The sequence below is a fragment of the Macaca mulatta genome, chromosome 5 (assembly GCF_049350105.2).
Source record: "Macaca mulatta isolate MMU2019108-1 chromosome 5, T2T-MMU8v2.0, whole genome shotgun sequence".
NCBI classification, from domain to species: Eukaryota; Metazoa; Chordata; class Mammalia; order Primates; family Cercopithecidae; genus Macaca; species Macaca mulatta.
Window position 1 is genome coordinate 9798880 of NC_133410.1, and position 19229 is coordinate 9818108.

The following is a 19229-nucleotide window of genomic DNA, read 5'->3' on the forward strand; positions in this document are numbered from 1 at the left end:
GTCAACTCTGCTGTGGGGAAGCTGAAAGAAGCTCTGAAGGTCTCAAGAGGAGACCACACCCTACCTTCAGGGCCTCACTGTCAGGGAGGGGCCAGGCAGAAGGAGCCACGCTGGGTGGAGCAGTGTGGAGGTGCAAAGGAGCCCAGAGTCCTCTGGGAGTCCACAAGGAGAGGCTGCCTGTTTTAATGATGCCAGTTTATTTCTCCAACAAGAAAAAACACCACTGTACTAAGTGCTAGATGCCAATGCAAATCTAATTGCAAACGTCAACATGGGGAATAAAATTGCCCGAGTGTATACCAGGGCCTAAAGCCTAGGCAAAAGAGCCAGAATATGCTCATAATGAATTTACTTTGGGTTGGAACTCTGTGCTTTCATTTCATTAATACAGTTCCCACATAATTTATAAACCCTGACCTGGAACTCTTTGGGGATCCAAAATGAACCCCAGTTTGAGAAACAGTGTGTGTTGTCTCCCTATGGAGCTCATGGTAATCTCCTCCAGGTATAAAGGGGACCATGTCAAAGAGAGGTGCACAGGGTGGCTCACATCCTGAGTAGAGAGACCCCTGCCTCAACCATCTGTTTGGACCAAACAACCCCACGACTTTGGAGCAAATGGTCTCAGTGATTATATTTGATTAGCTCATTAAGTACTTTGTGGTTTGAAAGTGTTTTGTAAAGATAATGGATTTGATTTCATTGTTCAACTCCCACTTACGAGTGAGAACATGTGGTGGTTAGTTTTCTGTTCCTGTGTTAGTTTGCTAAGAAGGATGGCCTCCAGCTTTATCTGTGTTCATGTCCATGAGAATACATGGACACAGGGAGGGGAACATCACACACTGGGGCCTGTTGGGGGGTTGGGAGCAAGGGGAGGGAGAGCATTAGGACAAATACCTAATTAGGACAAATCATGTGGGGCTTAAAACTTAGATGATGGGTCGATGGGTGCAGCAAACCACCATGGCACATGTATACCTATGTAACAAACTGCAGGTTCTGCACATGTATCCCAGAACTTAAAGCATTAAAAAAAAGATAATGGATCTGAGGGTTAAAGAATAACACCTATATTTTAGAAAACAGGAATAAAGAAAACAGCGTTCTGCAGATGAAAGTGTCCATAAGATTTCCGAGGAACATACATTCGATTTGGGCATTAAAACCAGGACGCCTGCTTCTGAGCTCAGAACCCACCTGGGGACTGAGTGAATGTTTTAAGAAGCAGAGACTTGTTTTATAAATAGGCTGGATTTTTCACGTGTGTCGTAATCCAAAAATAATTAATACCCTTATGGTATCACAAGCAGTTTAAACAATTGGAAACATGTAATGCAACAAATCACATTTCCTTGTTATCCTTGAGAACTCTTGTTATCCACTGGGAATTCACCAGTACTATCAAACTGAGCTTGCAAAGAGACATTTACCATAAATATTGCTGCTGCGTTTCACCTGATCCAAAATTAATATTTCATGAAGAAAAAAATGCTTTTACGGTAAAGAAATTGTTTTGCTCCCCAACATTTGTTACTTATTCCTAGAAGATAATTCTTATAAAAATACTGGCCTCTGTTTATTTTAAAGCCTAGGAAACATCATTCTAATAATATCCACAACATACCTTCTGGATATAGGAAATGACCAAAAGCAAACTGTGAATGGCTAAAGAAAAGCTTTGAATGAATCAGGAAGGTAGGAGGTAGCTGTGCAGTTAAAACTGGGTCAAGGATCAACAATAAAGTCTATTTTAAGGCTTAAGGCTTTTTTTCTCATTAAAACAGGAAAAAAGGAAAAGAGTATCAAACCCACACAATACACATCTGACTTTTTCTGCAGAACCACATCACACATATCCAAAATGGTGAATGATTTTTGGAATTGAGAAAGGGAGCAATGTGTGTATATTTGGAGAAGAGGGCCAGAAGTGTGTGCGTGTGTTTGCGCACACATGTAGGAGCTTTGAGTAAACACGCCAAAATCAAGATTTCTCAGAGACAGATGATATTAATTTGGTTACAATTCAGAGTTATATATATTTCTTTAATTTTCATATCAAAAATGAGAAAGTTACATTTTAGAGATGTTCATACTTAGAGGAAAATATATGCTGATTGGATTTCTAATTCTATACCCCAGTTGGGTCAATCAGCTCAATTTAATTAAATATAACATTTAATGTTATTGGATTTCCATTGAGTGGAGGCATGTGAAGTCAAATGGATTGTTATTAAAGATTTCTTTTTTTTTTTTTGAGGGGTAAGAGAGAGTGCTTTTCCAGTTTTTCTGCTATTACGTGTGGCATATTTTTATAAGATTTTGCAACTCTCTTGGTAATGAGTAACTTCCCTTAAGTATCTCAAGGCAATGTGACTGTGCGCTCATTTTTTATTTTAAATGATTTTGAAAACACTCTTAATGAACTGATGCAATCTATAGTTTCTGAATTTATTACTCCTGTTGAGTTTTGTTTTCAAAAACCATTTCCTTTTTTCTCTTCAGCTGCCTGATTCTGCAGAAAGGGTTTCCTTCCTTTAGTGGTAAGACCCTTTCTCTCCTTTTGTTCCATTTTGTGGTGAATAGACCCTTTATCCTTTTTCTTGTTTATTTAGCTTTCTCGTGTTCCTTTCCTTCCTCTAGCCTTCATTTTTCTTCCTTCTCCTCCTCCTTCTCTTTTCTTTGGATCTTCCTTCTCTCTGCTCTTATTATTAAAATGATTTTTACTGTTCACATAAAGCGAGACTGTAGAAAAATAGTCTCCAAGTTTGCCAAAATCCTAACAGATATTTTATTTTATTATTATTAAGTTTACCTTTGTCTCACCCCCATTTTTTTTTTTTTTTGGCTTTCATGAATGATAGCAGAACCACACTGATTAGGGGCAGGCACTTCTAGGCTTGGATTAAATCAGAACATACCCAACTGTGATTGTTTCTCCATTGATTGATTAATGCATTGAGATGGTACTGAAGGCAAACTTCAGAGGACAAAAAGTATAAGAAAATAAACTAAGATTTAGGGATTGCTATATATTTACCACAATTTACAGGCTAGCCCTGCGGTGAAGATAGGGGTAAAGATAGATCCAGTAAACCCCACCATTCTCATGGACATCTAAAGGCCCATGGCAAAAGCACTCTAATTTTTTTCAACTGTCATTTATTAAGCACCTGGTGTATGCTGGTGATTTTCTGAGGAGCTGTTTCATGATCAGGAGAGCCTGAAAAATTTTTGAGGGAAATTTAAAATCCAAAGGAGAAACACAAAAGCCTAGGTAGTCTAAACAAGACTGGAAAGGAGTAATACAACTTATAGTAGTAGTAATATGGTTTAGCTTTTTGTCCCCACCTAAATCTCATCTCGATTTGTAATCCCTAGGTGCTGAGGGAGGGAGGAGGTGATTGGATCATGGGAGTTGTTTCCCCCTATGATGTTCTCACGATAGTGAGTGAATTCTCATGAGATCTGATGGTTTTATAAGGGAGTTTTCCATGGTCTTGCTCACTCTTCTCTCTCCTGCTGTCTTGTGAAGAAGGTGCCTGCTTCCCCTTCTGCCAGGATTGTATGTTTCCTGGGGCTTCCCCAGCCATATGGAACTGTGAGTCAATTAAACCTCTTTCAGTCATAAATTACTCAATCTCAGAGAAGTTCTTTACAGCAGTGTGAAAATGGACTAATACAAATAGTAATAATAATAATAATAATATCATTTACTGCTTACCAGAACCATATGTAGGGTATTTTGTTCAATTTGGTTTCTGTTATACAGCAACAATCCAAATGACCTAGATTTTTCAACATTGAACAATCCTGTCATTCCGTGCAAGAGACTTCTCCTGAGCCAAGCCTGTCCAGTGAACAAATGCACAGTGTGGATCCAGATGAGATCATCATTTCATCTGTAACTTCAAGTACATTTAGAACCTAACCCTTGAATTAAACTTCCCCTTGCATAATTAACTATCTCTTTTTCTCTTCTTTTATTCAGGATCACTTATCTAGCAAGATGGGAGACAAGTCTTTCAGCCTAGGTATGCTGAATTATACAGTTAATTCTACAACTTGAGTCTCAGTTTCTCTAATCTGAAAGATGAAGCTACGAGTGCTCATCCTTCTTTGCTCATAGGATTATTCTGAAGACCAAATGCGATGATGAAAGTGAAAGCACTCTGTAAAGTATAAACTGCTGTGCAAGAACAGTTCCTCGGATAATTACTGAGTAATTTCTATGTATCAGTGCTGTGAAAAACTCCGAGGATTTGAAATTGACTAGGAAGGTATTCCAAAAGAATTTCTATCATTTTTCATTAAATCTTAATATTTCCAGAGGATTAGTACATTTGAGGAATTCTAAGACACCCAAGGCTTTGATAGATGAATGATAAAAAATAAATAAGGATATGATGAAATTAGTTTTCTGCAGAAATCACCTTAAAATAGAACTTCTTCAGGTCAAATATCTTAAAAAGGGACAAAAGGCCAAGAATCTAAGGAAGGTTTGTTTAAATATAAAATAAACTCATAATAATAATGCCAACAATGATGATAATAGCCACTACCATTTACTTTGTGTTTAATAATTGCTAGACACCATGATATGCATTTTTATGTACTGAATCTCATTTCTCACCACAAATTCGAGCAGTAGATATTTTCATTCCATTTTATAAAGGATAAACAGAGGTTCTGAGGAGTTAAGTAACTTGCCTAAAACTATATTGCTAGGAAGTAACTGATTCGAACCCAGGATATCCACATCTCAATGACTGGATGGCGTGGTGTAGTGAAAAGAGCATGTAGCAGAAGTAGGAGTTTGGGATGGGGGCAGTGTGGAGGTGTCCTGTGTAAGGTGCCCAGACAGATAAAACTGATCGGGAGATCCCTAGACTTGCCCATGAGTGAGGATGTCGTGATGTATAAATATCTGCAGGTAGCCATGGGGTAGACGGGCTTTGCAGGTACTTGTCAAGGCATCAGACCTCCCATAGCTCAGCAAATCCAGCTATGGAAATTACACAGCTCTGACTTTGTGCTCACCAAGCTACTGCCCAATAGCAATTTAGTTTCCGGTGTACATTTGTCTCCTGGGAGGGAATATGCCAGTCATCTGAACTTATAATTTGAGTACACTTGAACAAAATCACCAAAGATGGATGGATAGGCCAGAGTACCAGAGTGGACTGACCTCCTGAGCTCCATCAACTCTGTGTGCCTTGGATTCAATTAGCTTTCTGGGTCTTCGAAACTGATGGTGAAATGTGGTTCTTGGGCCCTCCACAAAAATTCAGCTCTCTCAGAGTTTGGGCCTAGGCTGTTAGTCAGCCCTCATCTTTATCTTACACGAAATTGAACACAGAACCTACCATAGTTAAAGATTATCACCAAAAACACATGGATATTAATTTTTCATGTTGCATCTAGACCTTTTGGCTTATCTTATTTCACATGACAAACCACAATACCATTTAAACGCAATAGGATTTTGATTCTCATGTGTAAGTGTGTAGGAAGCAGTGTTTCAATTAGTATGACCAATGAAATTTAAAAGAAACAACTAAAATACACATTTTGCTAATGCTTGTGGTGTATCTGGGAGTTCCTTAAATGCTATTGGCTAGTTTGGAAGACAGTGATGGATGCCCTGATCATGAACCTGGGCACATCAGCAGGGCACTGATGGAGCACCATGCCAAGAGCAGGAGCTCAGGGCTCGGGTGGACCTGGGTCTCATTTCTGGCATATCCTCCTATTCATTGCATGAAATGGAGCCTGTCTGAACTTCAGAATCCACTTTTGTTAAGTAAGAATTAAGTACACCTACTAAAAAAGTGATAAATGATGAACGTTTTTTGTCTATCAGCAGCACTTCAATGGTAACGTGTAAGTCATTGCTCTTTCGAAGACATGATTAAAATTAAGCAGAATAATCACAATAATGATTCCCACATATTCTGCCCACAAGAGTAATAAAAAGTAAATAATAAACACAAAAAGTGGTCCTATGATAGCTCTATTCCACAATTCTGTTTGTGTGTGTGTGGCGAGGGTGGCGGGGGGCAGGGGGTCGTTATTTTTACTGCTTATATCTAACCTGATGCTTCTCAGTTTTATTGGTAACATCAGTGAATGTTTGGTTTAATTTGTTAAAAAATCATAAATATAATTTAAATTCAGGTACTTATCTCTCTGGTTAATAATTTAGCCCCTTTGAACGTTTTATGTCTCTTTGTCATGCTGGAAGGGTAGGTACAGTCTGGAAGAACTCTGCAGAACTCAAGTCTTGGCAGATGTTGGCAGTAGCTTATGATAGTGGATATAACTGCTTCATATACTAGGATTCAAAAAAGGATGCTTCTAGATCGCCCTCTACTACTCTTCATGTGACCATTTAGCCAGTTCCTGGCTGTCTCTTCTGTGTCAGACACTGTGTGCACATTTGCTCTCACTCTCGAAGCAGCACATAAAATGTATTCTTCTACCCAGTTTCCAATTACACAACACCAACAACAGCTAACTGAAGATCGGAGAGATTAAGCTACTTACCTAAAGACAAACAGTGAAGTCACACACTAGATTCATATCCATTTTTGACGATCTCAAAGCCCTGTTTCCTTCCATTTCACCAAGTTGTCCTTCCTCATCTTTTCTAAGCCCCAGTTTCACCTTTTAAATGCCCTAACATGTTCTCTGCCTACTTCGTTAAGTCGTTAAGATCATTCAAGAAGAAAATATGTATTCAAAGGCCTAGATTACATAAGGCTATGCAACTGTGGAATATTACCATTCTCTAACGAGATTATTAAAATACAATATTTGTAAACTTACGTGTATTAATCAATTCCGTAGTGATTGTGGTCATATTTTATGAATAAAATCAGAGCTGATTTGGAGTGAAGAAAGGAAAGTAGTGGAGAAAGAAGCCAACACTTACTGAATACCTGCTAAGTGTTAAGAATGCACCATATTTCATGTAATATAAATATTACATTATTGAGGCTAAATAATTGTCAATACAAGTCTTATGAGATCTTACTCTATTAAAAAGAGGCAGGAATTAAGGGTCAGATATGAAGCCACATCCCTCGTCCAAGTGGCAGAGTCAGGATCCTCACCATTTTGCTCAGGCATCAAATCCTACGGACTTTCTAAGACAGCACCTGACTCATGGCAAAGTGATCAAGAAACAGAATCCCCTGGTGTTCAGGCCAGAGCTGGCCAGACGGTACAGAAGATTATAAGCATTGGTTTTCAAATGGTCTGGCCTATAGAATCATCTGAGAGGGCTTATTGGGAATAAGAAAGAAATACTACCATTTAGATGGTTGGTGTCAGAGACTACACAGGAGTGAGTTTAGAGATGAGCTCTGTGAAACTGCAAACCAACACTGTTCACCATTCTGATCAGTTAGTCAGGAAAATCAGTTTCCTTCTGAATTCTGTTACTGACATTAGTGACTGAACAACCTTGCACATATTACTTAGAGAACTCAAGTTCTTCACCTGTAAACCGGGCTAAGTAATAGCCAACTCTTCAGGCCAGCAGGAGCTGAAGGTAAGTAAATGCCAGTTGCCATTCCTACTTCTCTAGGGCATATTGTATCTTAAGCTTCTCAGGATTTCTGAAGCTCTGTCATTTCTCTGGTAGGCCTTCAATTAACCAGGTCTACCATTGTCTTCCTGGTATTTGAAATGATTATTCCTGGTGGTTTGGGAGGCCCCTGGAAATCCAAAGAACAACACTATTGAGGAGTTGTGCCACAGTATAGACAAAGAGAGACAGCCAGAGAAACAGCCAGGTAGGTAAGTAATAGACAAGTAATACTCACAACAGAGAAGTCAAATAAGTAAGGCTGGTGTAAAGTAATAAAAACAGTATTGATAAAAAGTTCAGACATATCAACACCTTTTAAAATCAAAGTATCCATATTTTGATGATAGTTATTTTCTTTTCTGTCTCACTCCAGTTTGTTTGTTTTATCCAAGAAAAATCCGGTAGAGATGACTCCTGGCAGTTTTCAAGGTAAGAATTTAACCCCAACTTTAACCTCACTTTTGAGCTCCTTTTGTGAGGGGAAGGATGTCTGCGTGATTCCAAAGTCTAAGTCTCCTCTACACCAAAGCAGAAAGAAAATCGTATTACTTTAGGAAATGTTAAAAATATATTTCCACAGGGCTCCAGGAGTTAACTTCTACTTTGAATGACCTACTTTGAATGGAGGCTTTCTTTCTAGGGGGCTTACTTAATGAAAGTCAGCCAGGAACGCCAACCTTGGGGCCTGGTCTTTATATTTCAGTTGCAAACAGTCAGGGAGTCCAAGCTCCAGGAAAAGAAGATTGAAAACATTTAGTCTTTTAATTTTCTGTGGGTAGGTATCCTGATTCCTTCTCCCAAAAGAATGAAAGGATCTTTAACAATTGAGTTAAGGGCTTTCTTCTTGCCCCTTTGATGCTATATAGAAGGCCCTGACTTCCACGTTAGAAGCACATTTTTCCTTGCTGCTCAGGTCTTTCCTAATGATCATTTATGACAAGGACATGACCATCAGATGATCACTCACAAGAGATGGCCTAATGAGTTTACCTGAACAGCGTGGAGAGCACCAAGAGATCTGGGCTGAGGTGTCTGTCTCCTGTGAGGAGGGGCGATAGCGCGGAGACCTTGGGGTGCTGGAAATCAGTAAGGCGGTGGGTTGAATTCTTCTCAATGCTAAGCAGTACCCTTCAGCAGAAAACCTCCTGATAGGTCCGTTTTAGGCTTGGTTTCCTGTGAAATGCAGCCACAGACCTGAGAGGTCTGACCTGAGGGCTGGCAGGACTTCCTCTTCTTAGGCTGGAGTGCAATACGTGAAACTCTTTCAGAGGCTGAAATCTTCCAACCCAAAGGGTGTGTTTAAAGACACACGGTGTCCTTACGTGGCACTTCATAGTTACCAGAACACAATAAAAGGAACTGCTGGGCAACACTCAAGCATGGAAGGTGGGTTTTGTGAGTCTTACTTTACATGCATAGTGGACATTAACTATCTTGTAGCTTAATTTTGCAATGGCTTCCTGAGACCCCCCCCGCCAGACACAAGGACCAGGTGTTGTGGAGAGAACCTGGGAACTAAAGGATAAATGCCTGCCGTGTTAATTATTAGCTATGGGATCTTGGACATTTTGAAGTTTATTTCTCAAGTAGTTTGAGTGATAATAATATTTGTATTTTAGAAACTTTTTTTAAAAAATGAGGGATAATTGAGGATGATATTTCCTTCATTGAGGAAATGATATTTCCTCAGTTGTGATGGAAGGATAATAACATTTATATTTTAGAAATATTTTAATAAATAAACAAAATATTGTAAATAAAGGCATGCAACAATGTTTGGGCACATATTAGCTGCTTAATATATTTTCTTTCTGCCTTAATCTTGTTCCATTTAAGCTGATCTAGCCGAGCGCCTGTCTCCCATTCTGGGGCTGTGACATTCTAGTTTTATATAAATTGATGTTGAATTCCATAACAAACTCCAACATTATTTACAGTAAATTCAAAGGTAAAAGTTTGTATTTTCTTGGGTAAATAACTCTGGTTTTGACTTAACAGACACCCCAAGGAAAACATGAAAATAAGCACTCTTTGAATGCTAATTATGAGTCAGTTACATTGCTAAGCAACTTGCAAGCATTATCCTCCTTAATCTTACTAATAACCGTGTAAGGAACATATTTTAAATCCCATTTTGTAACTGTGAAAACTGAAAACTAGGGAGACTTAAGTAGTTTAACCACTTTATTAATTAGCTTTTGCTGCATTAGGAGCTTAAAGCAGTAACCATTTTATTTAGTTCATAATTGTGTGCGTCACTTGCTCACTTCTTTTGGTCTGCACCTGTATTAATTTTCTAGGGTTTTCATAACAAAGGACTGAGCCCTGAGTGACTAACAAAACAGAAGACTGAACTGTATTGTCTAATAGTCTGGTCTCTGGAAGTCTGAGATCAAGGTGTCAACCAGGTTGGATCCTCCTGAGGGCCGTGAGGAGAGGATCTGTTCCGGGCCTTTAACCCCGGCTTGTGGGTGTCTTTGTATGCTTGTTCTTGTGTTTACGTGGCATTCTCCCTGTGTTTGTGTCCAAATTTCCCCTTCTGAGCAGGACAGCAGTCACAGTGAATGATGGCTCACCCTAATCACCCAATTTTAACTTCATTACCTCTTTAAAGACCCTATCTCCAAGTCAGAAGGCATTCTGAGGTATGGAGGGGTTAGGACTTTAACAAATGAATTTTAGCAGGGACATATTTGACCCATAACAAGACCTGATCATCTGGTCTGTGCTAGTGGTTGAGAGGCTGTTGGATGATCTAGGATTATCACATTCATACATGTGTTGGTTGACAATCATGTCAGCCAGGTGCCTCTGTTCTCCTCTGCATATCTAACAGGCCAGCTTGGCCCATTTACACGGTGAGTTTGGGGCTCCAAGGGCAATGGGAGAGGGGAAGCCCCAGCCACCAGCCGTTTCCAGGCCTTTGCTTGCATCCTAGTTGCCATGGTCCCATTGGCCAAAGCAAGTCACATGGCCAAGTTCGGAGTGAATGTGGGAGAAGATTATTCAACGGGTGAATGAAGAAAAGTGAATTATTGTGGTATTTATTGGTAAATAATCTAAAATCCATGTTCACATCCAATTGGTGGCCAGACTGCAATAAGAACCCAAGTCTAATGATATGAATATTCCTGCTTTTTACCAAGGAAGAATTGAAGACAGTGTGGTCTAATGAGAAAGTTGAGAATAGTGTAGGTGATATTTATAGCTTTTTTTCTTGGAATATCTTTCATTAATTTATCATCTGTTGAATATGTATCATGCATCAGGAGCTCTATTAGGTGCTGAAAAATACAACTAGGTAAGAGAGATACCTAATCCTTTGATGGAGTTTATAGCCTAGAAGAGGTGAAAATAAATGAATGGACTTCAGATATATATATATATATATATATATATATATATATATATATATAACTACAATTTGTGGTAAATGCATTGAATAGTGCCTGATCAGACATGTATTGATTTAACAAATAGATATTCACATCCACTACCTACTATGTCAGGCACTGGGCAACTTGTGGGGATATAGAGGTGAAAAAAAAAAACAAACTTGTCCCTGCCTTCATGGAGTTTCGGATCTAATAGAATAGAGAGGTATTGGACAAGAAATCAACCATCAAGATGATGTATTACGAGATAGGAACAAAGAGGGCTCTGAAACAAATAAGAGGCACATGTGTTTTACTCTGTGAATTCAGACCAGATTTCCTCTGGGGAGGTGACAGGAGAGCTGAGGTGTTGATAATAAGTAGAGATTTGCTGGACCAGAAGTGGAGAAAAAGGGGAGGGAAGAGGAGAGAAGGAAGGAAAGAAGAAACAAAAGAAATCTTCTAAGAAAGAAGGAAGCAGCAAAGGGAAGAGGAGGGAAGGGAGAAGGGAAGGAGTAAAAGAGGTGTCCAGGAGCACATTCAAGGCCGAAGATATTGTCAGTCTGGATGCCTGGGTGGGAAAAACAGCGTAGCTCACTGAAGGACCCTATATAGCGAAAGGTGGCTGGAATGGAGAGGGAGCAAGGAAGAGCGTGACATAAAAGCAGCAAGAGAGTCTCAGTCTCAGGCCAGCTGCAAGTTCCAATCTGCATGTTCTTGCTGCCTGTCCCACATTCCACAGTTAGAGGGACTCCCTTGCGTTCATCTTCTCTTTGGGTGATAATTCATTTTGTTTTCATTGCTTCACGAGTTCTTGCCTCTCATCTCCCATTTCCCTCTTGCATAGTTTATTGGGCTCACGGACCCTGAGTCATGATAAGAAGTATAAATCCAGAGAAGTTTGGGTTTTGCCAACCAGGTTACAGTTATCCAGATGTATCACACAGTGGCTGCCTAGATCTGGCCAAGGAATTTGACCGTTCTGGGTGCCTTATGTAACTTGTGGATGATAATACTTACTTGGAGGAGTGGCTCTTAGGATAAAATCGCTTACCTCCTGCAACGGGCTAGTGTGTGCCTGGCTATAATTAGCATTAGCCCCCTTGGCTTTTGTTGGGCCTGTCTCACAGTGCCACTAAAGCATAGCATGGAACCGCCAGAAATACTCAGTTGTGGATAAGTGATTTAATAGGGGATGCACAATGTGTGTAGAGCTGAATCTGCGGTCAAAAGGGATATTTCTGAGTCAGTGCTTGACCTAGTGATTCTGCCAAGTTTTCACTTTCTGGATAATCTACTCAAGCATGAAACTCTTGGGTAGATCATGTGGAAGAAATACAGGGAGGAAACAAACAAACAAACAAACAAACAAACAAGGGGGAGAAAACCCAAACAGGACTTTTAAGGTCAATCATATTCAAGGAGGACCATGGTGCCTGGATGACTGGGAAAGAGCTTTTCCTGGCTCTTGCACAGCCTGCTGGGAGGCTAATTTGCAAGGCTGTCAGGTTTTGGAGTTACACTGGCTTAGGTCAAATCCCACCCAGTTACACTAATTGGATAAATGTAGATGAGTTTTATAAACTGACTGATTCTCCCCTTTTTCCCCTTTAAAAAGAAGTATAATACTACTAACCTCCTGGCATTGTTAATGCATGAAATGATAAAATTCTCTTGCAAATACAAGCAGGTAAGAATATATGGGCATAACACATCTGTGAACAACCTGAAATCTATTCAAACAGAAGATGTTTAAAAAATTTTTAAGCTTCGGCTATGCATTTAGTGCACATGAGAAGAAACTGACATTTTTATCTATGCTTTAAATATCATTTTATTATTTTAACCTTTTAATTTTGAAACAATTATAGACTCACAAGAAAAAAAAAAGTACAGAAAGGTCCCATGTAGTACCTATCACTCAGTTTCCCCCCAAGAAACAGATTTCTTATGAATAAATATTTTGTGCAGAAACAGATTTGATTCTTAATTCACTTCCTCTTTCTAAAATTGAGGCAATGTGCTGGGGGAAAAATAAAAGATGGCAAAACCTTACCTAACCTTTCCATTTTCTCGCTGTTTTTGCTATCTAAGTTTTCTTTTCCTTTCTTTATTTCTTTTTTTTTTTTTTTTTTTTTTTTTTGCGGGGGCGACGAGGTCTTACTCTGTCACCCAGACTGGAGTGCAGTGATGTTATCACAGGTCACTGCAGCCTTGAACTCCTGGGCTCAAGTGATTCTCCTGCGTCAGCTCCTGAGTAGTTGGGACCACAGGCACACAACACTGCACCAGGCTAACTTTCTTTAGTTTTGTAGAGATAGGATCTCCCTGTGTTGACTAGACTGGTCTCAAACTCCTGATCTCAAGGAATCCTCCCACTGAGGCCTCCCAAAGTGCTGGGGTTACAGGTGTGAGCCACTACACCCTGTCCTTTTTTGAAATGTTTCCAACAAGACAAATTAAAATGAAGAAAGAAGTCCCTGGTTTTGGGGAAACACCCTGACATCATTCAATGTTTGATTTCATCCTTTCAGCTGGTAATGACTGCCAAGTTCAGGCTCCTATCAGACAGCTGGTCTCAGGCTGGTATCAAGGTCTGGGATAGCACCTTGCAGCTTACACAAACATACGCCCTCAAAACACAAAAGAGAACTACTGAACACAATCGAAAAAGGGTGTGTTGTTTGTTTTAAAAATTCCTAGTTCAGAGTGCTATCTCCTGCAATGGATCAAAATCCATGCATTTTTTTTTTTTTTTTTTTTTTTTTACAAATTATATGAGTGGAAACCTGTGTTAATTAGTGCCAGCATCTCTGATTTATTACAGTTTAGCACCTGTTTACATTGGTGCCTCAGGCAGTTTGACTCCAGGCCCTTGAGAGGAGCTCAGCTCACACTAATTGCTGTTCCCTTCTCATCTCATAGCCTGTCTCCTTCAGGACACATGCTATGAGCCTCCCCTCAATTAGCTCTGATTTCTTTTTCACAACGTGCTAAAACTTTTGAAAGGGGAATCTCCATGTGAGCGGAAGTCATGTCCTCTGCTGGATTTCAGACGTGCTGAATTTAAACTGCCATGGTCTATGGCATGAATTAGACAATTTTCATGGCTGCTAAGAAATAACTCCCTGGTCAACACCTCAGTAAATAAACACGCTTGTCATTCAAACACATCTGGTCAAGTCTGGGAACTATGTTGGGGTGGAGGTGTTCCTACTTTACTCTCTCCAGCAAGGCCCTGCTTCCTGGCCCAACCACCCTGACTAAAGCATCCTATAGGACAGAAGAACCCAACATGGGTAAATCCAGGGCTCAGTATAAGAGCTCATTGGTCAGAGACGAAGGGGCATTTTAAGGATAACGTGGTTTCTGATTTTGTATTTATTTCCTAGCCTCCTTTTGTTGCATTCATATCTAAGTTCTTTGGAAACCACAGAAGCAGAGGTGGTACGTGAATGTAGAAAGAGCTCTTTTTGAATATCTCTGCTTTGGTTTCTTTTACCTCTCCCAGTTCTTCTTTAAAAAATGATAGAAGTTTATCAATTAATAAATATCCATTAATTACAAATTCATTGCTGAGTTCACACTACTTTTCCCCAGAAGGACCTCATGAGGCTAACATTAATTAAGACCTCAATATATGCTATAATTGTGCTAGGCACTTTGCATAAATGCATAATTTAATCATTACAATAATGATTGTGTTGCTATCATTATTGCTGTTATACCTTTGACCATACCAGTCTCAGATTCACCAAGTTCTCACAACACTGGTGAGAGATACATTCATGCCCCACTGTCTCCATGAGTCCCCTTTAAGCACCATAAAGGCTCTCAGAACATTGGTAGCTCTGTCCTACTGAGGCCATGGGAGCAGGTAGAGGCACAGGCTACTATACCTGGTGAAATGCTAGTAATAAATAAACATGTAAGAGAAAGTGCAGGGCAACACAAGAATGAAACAGGATAATGGAATGAAGAGTGTGGGATGGGAACTTTATGTATGGAGGTCTGAGTCTGCATCTCTGCAGAGATGAGGTTTGAGCTGAGGTCTAAGTGATGAGAAAGACCCAGCCAAGTGAAGCTCTGGAGGGGAGAGATTTCCAAGTAGAGGAAACACATGAGAAGTTCCAAGGGAAGAATTAGCTTTGTGGGTATAATACGTATTAATAGGTTTTGGGGTATACATATGTATATGTAGTAATATGTATTGGGGTATACATAATATATATAATATGGGGGTATAATATATATTAATAAATTATAAACTCCTTGAGGGTGGCCACAGTTATTTCTCATCTTGGAATTCATTGCAATACTAAGGACCCACCTTGTATCACCCAGCAATAGTTGAACTGAAATGATGACAGTCTAAACCTCACATTTTCAAATGGGACGGTGGAGTCCTAACTAGGTGAAGTGACTGGTCACCAAGGTGAGTAGGGGGAAGAACCAAGACAGAGACCTAAGTTCCAAATCTTTTTCCAGCTCAGCATAGCTATGTTTCTTAATTCTACATGTAAATGTCATCCATTGCTAGCAATTTATCTTGAGCAGAGCCTTGTTTAGACGAATCTGGCTGGGAGTGTGACATTATCTATAACAGCAACAAAAAAATCTGCTTTGGGTTATTTGCCAAACACTTTTGCCCAAGGTTAAAAACACTGCAGTATTTTTAAACCATGCTGACAAAATTATTCCCTCTCTGTGCAGGGGCTAAATTGTTGCGAGGGTCTCCAAATTGGCAGGACAAAGGGCCCCGCGCCATCTGTCCTCAGATTGGTTGAATTTAGGTCTTGAAGCAAGAAGCAGATTAAGAAAGAAAGAAAATAGCACGAAACACCGCCGGGGAACCTCTTGATGAGTTTCGTGTTAGTACACGTGATTATCAATCTATGGGTGGGACAAGCAGATTCCTAGAATAGAAGATAAGAGAAATGAAGCCAATTTCTACACTTAAAATAAAATTAGATCTTTGACTTTTTTACTGGGACAGGACTTTTCAACTTTCTCATTCTCTCTCCCTGCCTCTCTCTTTGTAAATGTTTTCTTTTCTTTTCTTTTCTTTTCTAGAAAGAATGAGAAATGGATCAGAATTACTTTCCTCTCTTTAAGGCAAGTAGAAATAATAATAGCTGGTATAAATAGAGTAACTGACACTTTTCCAACATTTTCCTGTACTTTGTTTTCCTTCATTTGAAGTTTAGTCTAAATGTATGAACTCCTCAGGATAATTTTTTGAGATACAAAGAGATTAAGTTCCAAGCCTTGCCTGGATCCTACAGCTCGTAAACTACTGGGCAAGGACAAGCTCAGATCTTTAACCCTCAGATCACTTGCCCTTGCCAGTATTTTAACAGAGATATAGCAAAGTTGAAAGTGAGGGCTGCATTCACAGGCAGCGGTTAGTGATCCCGTGACTCAGGTTCTAAGCCTGGACTTCTTTGCACAGCTTCATGGTCTCCTTGAACGCAAACACTCTGAGACTGGGGTTTTGAGTAGTGGCATGGCCCCCTAATGATCAGATCCACAGATGGAAAATTCTCAATATATTTTATGACAGACTGAGATCCTAAGAAGGAGATTATACAAATGCAAAATGTGGAGGAAATAATTCTAAGGCACAATAATGAGAAAACAAGGAAACCTTTTCAAAATGCATGCTATACGAGGGTGGGGTTTTGTCTCACTTGAAATCCAATATGTAGAATATTCTCAGCCACATAGCAGGTGCTCAGTGAATATTAATAAAGGAATGATAAAACCTCGATGGGGCTTGGGATTTATCTGCATTGTTCATGCTCTCTCCCAGCATCTGCAAGAGCACTCGCTCAGCCTTGTAGATTAGCAGATGGAAAAGAGGAAAAGAAAGGGTTAAAGAGACTTCCCAATTTATGCCATATAATTTGACCATTAGGCCAAATGGGTCCATACCAAGTCTTAGATCAAGGTGTGGCTCCTGTATTGAGAGATTATCTTGTGTGGATTGAGCATGTATGCGGATCAATCTGGGGACATAATTTTCACGATACGCTGGTTACTGTGTATGTAACACACTTCGGCTGGGGAGGAAGCACTGATTCTGGGCCATTCGGGAACCAGCCGGACTTGCAAGAGAGCTGTTTTATTTAGTTATCCCTGAGCCTGGTATAAGGAGCCTGGTAACAATGGATGTAAAAGGGATTCGTAGGTGTAAAAGCAATGTGAAGTGATTTTGATGTTGCTGATGGGAGGAAAGACTCAGGAGCAAAGTTGGTTATGATTACAGACTGTATTTGCCCAGTGATATTTTGGTTTTGGAGCCTGTTCTGGGTTGCATTGCCTCTCCCAAAGAAATGTGTTGGGAGTCCTAACTCCTAGTTACATTAGAGTGTGACCTTATTTGGGAAAAGGGTCTTTGCAGATGTAATCAAGTTAAGATGAAGTCACTTGGGTCGTCCTTAGCTAAGATAACTGGCATCCTTAAAAAAGAGGAAAGCTACACAGAAAAGAGAACTTCATTTGAAGAAACAGAGACATGCAGGGAGAAGACACTCATGGGAAGACAGAGGCAGATATTGCAGGTATGTGGCCACAAGCCAAGGAGTGCCTAGGGCTGCCAGAAGCTGAAAGAGGCAAGGAAGGATCCTCCCCTAGATGCTTCAGAGGGAGCACGGCCCTGTCCACACCTTGATTTAGGACTCCGGCCTCCAGAACCCTGAGAGGACTCACTTCTGTTGTTGTAAACCACCCAGTTGGTGGCACTTGTTCCAGCAGCCCTAAGTGCCTGACACAGAGCCATACATTTATAACTCTGATGCATCAGTGCTTTGAAAATTCCTATAGAAAAACAACATTTATGCCTAAAGAGTACACATTTTTAGTTCCCTGTCTCTTTTAATCCTCAGTGAAACCATTGTTTTTAATAAATGTTATCTCAAATTAAGGATCCGAGATTTCTTAGGGATGCATATGGACTGTAACCATGTGCTGCAGAGTGAGGAGATCGCAGTTTGAAACCATTTTGCAGCTCCAGTGGCCAGAAATCCTATGAATAGCAGCTATAATTTGTTTAAATAGCACTTGAGATAGTGCAGTCAAATATTCTAGGCTTGTCAACAAAAAGACTGTCGTATCTTCTGGAGATGGTGGACCAGCTTCTTCAGCGTTTGTTATTGGTGGTGGTAGAGGGGAGGGAACCATTCCTAGGCCCTGTCCCTAAATCACCCCCGAGGATCCTACAATTGCCACGTCAGTCTTTTCAGCAGCAGAAGCACCAATGACGTAAGTACAGGCAAACATACCGCCTCTTTTGCTGATTCATACCAGATTCCCGAATTCTATTTAATGTCCACCTTACCAGGTGGGACCAAGTGTGGGCCTTCAGCTTACCATTCACACCTTTAGACACCTTGAGCCTGAAGGTAAGGAACAAGGGCACTCACAGTGGCTGGGCATCTGTTTAGACCCAGGAACTGTGCAAGTATAGTCATGCACTGCATAAGGATGTTTTGGTCAATGATGGACTGTGTACACAACAAAGGTCCTACAAGGTTATAACACCATAATTTTACTGAACCTTTCTCATGTTGGATAAGTTTAGATACACAAATACTATTATGTTGTAATTTCCTACCATATCCAGCGCAGTAACATGCTGTACAGATTTGCAGCCTAGGAACAATAAACTATACCATATAATCTAGCTGTTGTAGGAGGCTATTCTTTCCTAGCTTTGTGTAAGTACACTCTACAATGTTTACACAACTATGAAATCAACTAACGATGCATTTCTTAGAACTTCCTGAGTCATTTAGTGATTCATGATTGTATTATGTTGTGGTGGTATACTACCATCATTTCTCAGAGTGGGCATGATTTCCATTTAAAAAGAAGGAGATCATGCAGCATTTGTCCTTCTGTGCCTGGCTTATTTCACTTAGCATCATGTTCTCTAGCTTCACCCATGTTGTTGCAAAGACAGAATGTTCTTTTCCAACGCTAAATAGTGTTCCATTTATCTGTTTATCTGTTGATGGGCAGTTAGGTTATTTCCATATCTTGCCTACTGTGAATAATCCTGCAATGAACTCACGGAAGTAGAGAGTGGAATGGTGATTGCCAGAGGCCTTGCAGGGATGGAGGAGTGGACTGGGAAAGGGGAGACAGCGATCACAGGACACAAAGTTTCAGTTAGACGGAAGGAGTCAGTTCTAGTAAGCCTGATAGCTATAGCTAAGGGTAATGCATGTTTCAAAACTGCTAACAGAATACATTCTAAA

General features: G+C 40.0%; 1 protein-coding gene and 1 long non-coding RNA gene across 3 annotated transcripts in view; one reads left to right on the plus strand and one right to left on the minus strand.

Moving 5' to 3' along the window:
• Positions 1-16191, plus strand: part of LOC144341124 (uncharacterized) — a 31761-nt gene extending 15570 nt beyond the window's left edge. Inside the window, exons 2-4 of the long non-coding RNA XR_013417769.1 lie at positions 3992-4034; positions 7968-8023; positions 16042-16191. This is a non-coding gene — a long non-coding RNA (uncharacterized LOC144341124). The remainder of the gene's footprint in view (positions 1-3991; positions 4035-7967; positions 8024-16041) is intronic.
• Positions 1-19229, minus strand: part of CLNK (cytokine dependent hematopoietic cell linker) — a 246907-nt gene that overhangs the window by 185581 nt on the left and 42097 nt on the right. Inside the window, exon 1 of one of the 2 annotated variants that reach the window (XM_015138007.3) lies at positions 8585-9352. The exons of the other annotated variant lie outside the window; for it this stretch is intronic. The gene's annotated coding sequence lies outside the window, so the exon portion shown is untranslated. Of the gene's footprint in view, positions 1-8584; positions 9353-19229 lie in introns of those variants that run through there. 2 annotated transcript variants of the gene reach the window in all.